Source organism: Mauremys mutica, chromosome 26 (genome assembly GCF_020497125.1).
Source record: "Mauremys mutica isolate MM-2020 ecotype Southern chromosome 26, ASM2049712v1, whole genome shotgun sequence".
Taxonomy (NCBI): Eukaryota; Metazoa; Chordata; order Testudines; family Geoemydidae; genus Mauremys; species Mauremys mutica.
The window spans coordinates 7,048,393-7,054,646 of NC_059097.1; the positions used below are offsets into that span (position 1 = coordinate 7,048,393).

The following is a 6,254-nucleotide window of genomic DNA, read 5'->3' on the forward strand; positions in this document are numbered from 1 at the left end:
CCTGTAGGCTGAGACCTGCAAGATTTTAGCTTCGCTATTTTAGGCCTTGGAGCTAAGAAATGCTGACAGAAGTAAATGGCCGAGGAATAACCCGATGCCCTAAGATGATGGGAAAAGAGGTACCAAGTGGTAACAGGGTGAACTGTAGGTACAGTGTAGGTACAGATGTTGGCAAACCACGCTGTCCCTGCACTGAACCATGTTATTAGCACAGTATATTATGCACTTTCTGCTATGCTAGCCTAGTCACACAAGACAATGGCCCGGTGAGGGAAACCAGCCTTAATCAATCAGAATGAAGTAAACAGGTGTATCAATCATATAGTAATAAGTAACCTGTGTGATGTCAATCATGTAATACTGAGTAACCGGTCTGTAAGAGAGAGAATAAAAACAGCGGTCTGGGACTATCCAGAGACGCCTCACTGCAGCTCTGTCTCATCTCTGTTTCCCGATACAACATCTGGTGACCCCGACGTGATCCAGACACAGGACCCCCGACTCATCGGCTGGCTTAGCCTTGGTGCACCACAGCGCAACGCGCTCCCTCGTGAGTAATGGGGGGGGATTTTATCCATTGAGCAAAAAGATCATGCAAAAGAATTATTGAAGCTTATCAAACAGGACGGGTGTACTGCAGTATCGTTACGGCACTTGGAGGAATTGCTCCGAGTGATTGAGTATAAGTGCCCATGGTACTCGAACCGAGGCTCCCTAGATCACTCCGATTGGATAAAGATCGGAGAGGCATTGTTTAGGGAACCTCGAGCCGAGATCCAACATATTCTGTTGTGGCAGCACTGTTCAGCTGCGGTGGGGAGATTACGAAAAGAGGCGTCCCCCTCCGCACCTCCCTTGCTCTCGGTAGAGGCACCTCCCGCCTATCCCCGAGTGCTCCCACCAGCCCCTTTTTTAGCACCAAAAACTTCTACACCAGTGGTGGACACCCTGGGGCAGAAGTCCCTTCATCAGAGTGCTGTCTGTGCCGCCCTTGCAGCAGTGCGGGCGAGCGGGCAGGACCCCTTATTGGAAGAATGGGAGGGAGAAATCCCTTTGATGTTTCCCCTGTCTTATGACCCTCCCAATGAGGCAGGTGAGGTGGTAGCTAGGCACTCCACCCTCCCGTATTCAATTCTTCGGGAGCTTAACAAAGCGGTACATGAGACTGGGCTGCGTTCCACTTATGTGCAGGGTATGATAGAAGGGATCGCTAATAGTTATACTATGATCCCGGAGGACTGGAAACATCTATTTCGTATGATCCTTTCCCCTGCACAGTACGTGGTATGGGATAATGAGTTTAGGTTGGCAGCCCTAGCACTCGGTAACGCGCAGAATACTGCTGAGCAAATATATGGGACAGGAGCTTTTGCCACCATGGAGCAACAATCTATATTGCCCATGGAATCTTTTCACCGCACGGCAATGTGCATTCAGAGAGCCTTTCGGCGCGTTCCAGCCTCTGGCAAGCCCCTTCGATCATTCACAAATGTTAAACAACAAGCTACTGAACCTTATCATCATTTCGTTGATCGCCTCAAGGAGGCTGTTCAACGCCAAATTGACAATCCGGACGCTCAGACGGGAACTCCTTTTACGCTTAGCGTATGAGCAGTCCAATGCTGACTGTCGGAAAATTCTCCAAACTATCATTCACCGCCCTAATTACACACTCGCTGACATGTTGCAGGCATGTGCCGAAGTGGGCACTCAGACCCACGCTATGGCACTGTTGGCGGGAGCAATCCGTCAAGGTAACAAACCTACAGGTAACTGCTTTAACTGCCAGCGACCTGGACACTTCAAAAAGGAGTGCCGGGCCCCAGGAGGTGGTGCTCATAAGGGCGGAACTAACACCACCGGGGGCCGTCCTTCTAAAAAGTGCCCAAAATGTAATAAAGGATATCATTGGGCTAATCAATGTCGCTCCTCAACCCCAGATAATTCGGGAAACTTTCGACCGGGCCCCCCTCCAGCCCCGGTTTAAAGGAGGGAGCTTTGCCTGCCACAGCTGCTCGACCAGCCACAAAAGGCAGTGCTGGTTTGGATCTTATTAATGCAGTAGATATGCAATCCCCTCTCCCTGGTGACGTACTCCTCATGCCTACGCAGCTTTCTGGTCCGCTTCCCCCAGACACATTTGGGTTAATTTTGCCTCGTTCTTCTGCCAGTAGTCAGTCTATTATGATTGTGCCCGGAGTTATCGATTCTGATTACACCGGAGTTATTTATGTTCAAATTTGGAGTCATCTTCCCCTTCAGCTAAAGGCGGGAGATTCTTGGGCTCAACTGCTAATCTTACCTTACACAGCGCCGGCCGGACCCAGCCAAGCGAGTCGTGCCGGCGGATTTGGTTCTACTCGCGTTAATCTGGAGCAAGGTCTCCTTTTTCATCCACAGATTGCTGCAGTATTACAACACATCCGAACCCACAAACCGACCCGTAAGTATATCATCAACGGTAAGGAGCTCTATGGGTTGCTAGACACTGGAGCGGATGTTTCAGTAGTTGCACAAAAGCATTGGGACCCTTCCTGGCCTTCCGAAGTTTCCCCCTCTGTTTGGGGAGTGGGAGGCCCGCAATCTTCCCGACAAAGCACCAATTGGCTCTCAGTATGGGATAGTGAGGAAGGGCGAGAGGTTGCAAAAATTCGTCCGTGCATTTTGCCAATTGACATTAATCTCTGGGGGCGAGACCTATTGTCTCAGCTGGGAGCCTCCCTAGTGGTGCCATGACACGTCAGTGCTTTTTACACACTGCCCTCCCCCTGGAATGGAAAACCCATGTCCCAGTGTGGGTTGAGCAATGGCCACTCCCTCAGGAAAAATTAATAGCCCTTAAGGAATTAGTTCAGGAACAATTAACCGAGGGACATATTGAGCCTACTACTAGCCCATATAATACTCCAATCTTTGTTATTAAGAAAAAATCTGGACGCTGGCGATTATTACATGATCTCCGAGCTATAAACAAAATTATGGAACCTATGGGAGCCCTTCAATGTGGGACCCCGAATCCGAATGTTATACCACATGATTATCAGTTAGCAGTAATCGATCTTAAGGATTGTTTTTTCTCTATCCCTCTCCTCCCCCGTGATCGAAAGTACTTTGCCTTTACTATCTCTGTTTTGAATAATAGTCAGCCAACAGAACGCTACCATTGGAAGGTTCTTCCCCAGGGTATGCTAAACAGCCCCACCCTCTGTCAGTATTATGTGAATCAGTCTCTCTTACCCTTTCGCAAACGGTACCCTATGCTTAAGGTTTACCATTATATGGATGATATCCTCATAGCAGGGCCAGAACTCCCTCCTTCATGGCAAACTGACCTGCAAAATATGCTCCAGGAATACGGCCTTCAAATAGCCCCAGAAAAGGTACAATGTATAGAGCCCTTCCTTTATCTGGGACATAAAATGATGGCCGCTTATTCCATTCCGATTATCCCGCAAATTGCCTTGAAAACCAACATTAATTACGTCACCCTTCAACAAGTCCTGGGCATTATTAATTGGGTACGTCCCTATTATCGCCTTGATACTAACATGTTAAGTCCATTATTTGATGCTCTTCGGCAGGGGCGTCACCCCTCCGATATCATTTCTCTCACAAAAACACAATTAGATGCCATTGAGCAGGTAAATCAATCTCTCGCAAAGGTTTGGGTGGATCGTGCCGTGGATAACGAGCCTCCACGTCTCGCTTGTCTTCAAGGGGTGACCCAGCCTTGTGCCGCCCTCTTTCAAGCACCCGAGGCTGGGACGGTACGAATCCTTGAATGGCTTTATCTCGCCCATACCCCGGCAAACACCCTTACTCCCCTTCCCTCCATGCTTGCCTCCCTTATCACCAAGGGACGCCAGCGAGCGTGGGTCCTTTTAGGCATTGATCCCGTTGAAATAGTACTTCTGATCCCTTTGCATTTATGGCAAACTCTTTGTGAAACTAACCCCGAGGTTCAGTGTGCATGCTCAGCCTTTACTGGGGTCTTCTCCTGTCACACTTTGAAGGACCCCCGTTTCAGCATGACGCAGCGATTACCCCTTAACTTTTGCTATTTACTCTCCCCAACCCCGCTGCCAGATGTGCTTACAGTATTTACGGGCGGGAGTCCAAACCGTGGGGTTCTCTCTTGGCGTGACCCATCTACTACCCACTGGTGTTCTCTGTTTACCCTACCCCAAAGCTCCGCCCAGCGTGCTGAGCTGGCTGCAGTAATTTTAGCCTTTAATCGTTTTTCTATGCAACCGTTTAATATTATCACTGACAGTTTATATGTAGCCAATGTTGTTTCAAATATTAGTGGTAGCTATGTATCACCAGCGCTAGATAAAAATTTGCTAGCTTTGTTTTTAGCATTGCAACATCTCATTCATTCCCGTACCGATCAGTTTTTTATTGCTCATATTCGAAGCCACCAACCTTTCCCTGGCATGTTGACAGAAGGCAATGCCCAGGCGGATGCCCAACTCAGGGCATTCCCTTGTACCCCTATAGAAAGTCATGCCCTACACCATCAAAATGCCAAGGCATTGGCTAAACAATTTCAGATCCCTATCTGATGCTCGAGGTATTGTTCAACAATGCCCTCAATGTACCCTTAACCCACAGGGTCCTCCCATAGGGGTAAATCCCCGTGGTCTCGGAGCCAATCAACTTTGGCAGATGGATGTCACCCTTTTTCCCCCCTTCTCCCCTTGGAAATACCTGCACGTTGTCATCGACACATTTTCTGGTTACACTTGGGTAACTGCCCAAAAAAGGGGAGGCTACCAAACATGTTTGCAATCACTTGATTCGCAGTTTTGCGGTAATGGGCAGCCCCACTGAGTTAAAAACCGACAATGGCCCTGCTTACTGTTCCTCCGCCATGGCCGCATTTTGTGCCCGGTGGGGCATTCTCCACAAATTCGGCATTCCTTATAATTCCCGGGGTCAGGCCATTGTTGAGCGGGCTAACCGCACCCTAAAGGAGGCCCTTACTAAACAAAAACAAAAAGGAGGAGTGCCCCTATCCTTGCCAGATAAGGAAGAATGGCTGGCTCGTGTCTTGTTTACTCTGAATCATTTGAATTTAACTTTGTTTAATAATCAGTTTTTATCTAGAGCCCAGCGCCATTATAGACAGACCGAGCCCCTTCCGGCGCCAAAGGTGATATATCGCAAGTTGCCAGGACCAGAGTGGAGCCTGCCTGTGCCACTCATCACCTGGGGCCGGGGCTACGCAGCAGTGTCAACTGAAACCGGCCCTGTGTGGGTTCCCGCTCGCTTTGTGAAGCCGTGGAGAGATGGCCTGGCATCAGGGGCTAAAGAATCCCATTCCGGACTTCAGTCTAACCCTGACAGATAGGGTGGACAAGATTGACAAGGCCCGAAAGCGTGGCACACCTAACACTGCCATAACTTGGGGGCAGGTCAAAGCTTTATCACGGCAGGCTGAACATGTATTAGAGCAAAATAAGGCGGATAAAACTACAGAAAATTATTTTCTTGCGCTAATAGCCAGCTTAAATGCTAATTACTTATGCTGCATCATTATGGATGTGAAAAGGTTAATGATATGTGTTGCTTTAATATTTCTGATCATCATCATTCAGTTGAAAATCAACTCAAGATAATTAAAAATTTAACAGATCAAATCAGATACAATCCAGACCCCTTCTCGGGATGGTGGGATTGGCTCTCCTCATGGCTTCCTAACACTGGGTGGTTGCATCAACTTGTCACCTTTGGGGGACTCACTGTACTGTTACTCGTGCTGTTTTGCTGCGGCATCCAGTGTATCCCTTCACTTGTTTCTCTCTTCATTAAGGGCTGTCCATGGACTAGCCCGGAGCCCCCCCGAAAGTATTAGTCATAGTTAACAAAACAAAATAGAGGGAGATGTAGGTACAGTGTAGGTACAGATGTTGGCAAACCACGCTGTCCCTGCACTGAACCATGTTATTAGCACAGTATATTATGCACTTTCTGCTATGCTAGCCTAGTCACACAAGACAATGGCCCGGTGAGGGAAACCAGCCTTAATCAATCAGAATGAAGTAAACAGGTGTATCAATCATATAGTAATAAGTAACCTGTATGATGTCAATCATGTAATACTGAGTAACCGGTCTGTAAGAGAGAGAATAAAAACAGCGGTCTGGGACTATCCAGAGATGCCTCACTGCAGCTCTGTCTCGTCTCTGTTTCCCGATACAACAGTGAACAATTAGCCAGAAGATTAATTTAAATAAAAAAAATTCTGGAAA

The 6,254-nt window shown here is 48.0% G+C and overlaps 1 long non-coding RNA gene across 1 annotated transcript; it reads left to right on the forward strand.

Annotated features, from left to right (window-relative positions):
- Window positions 1–420: 420 nt before the first annotated feature.
- On the forward strand, window positions 421–5,303 carry LOC123356719. Its single transcript, XR_006575424.1, has 3 exons — window positions 421–550; window positions 2,401–2,443; window positions 5,099–5,303. It is a non-coding gene; the product is annotated as an uncharacterized LOC123356719 (long non-coding RNA).
- The last annotated feature ends 951 nt before the right edge of the window (window positions 5,304–6,254 follow it).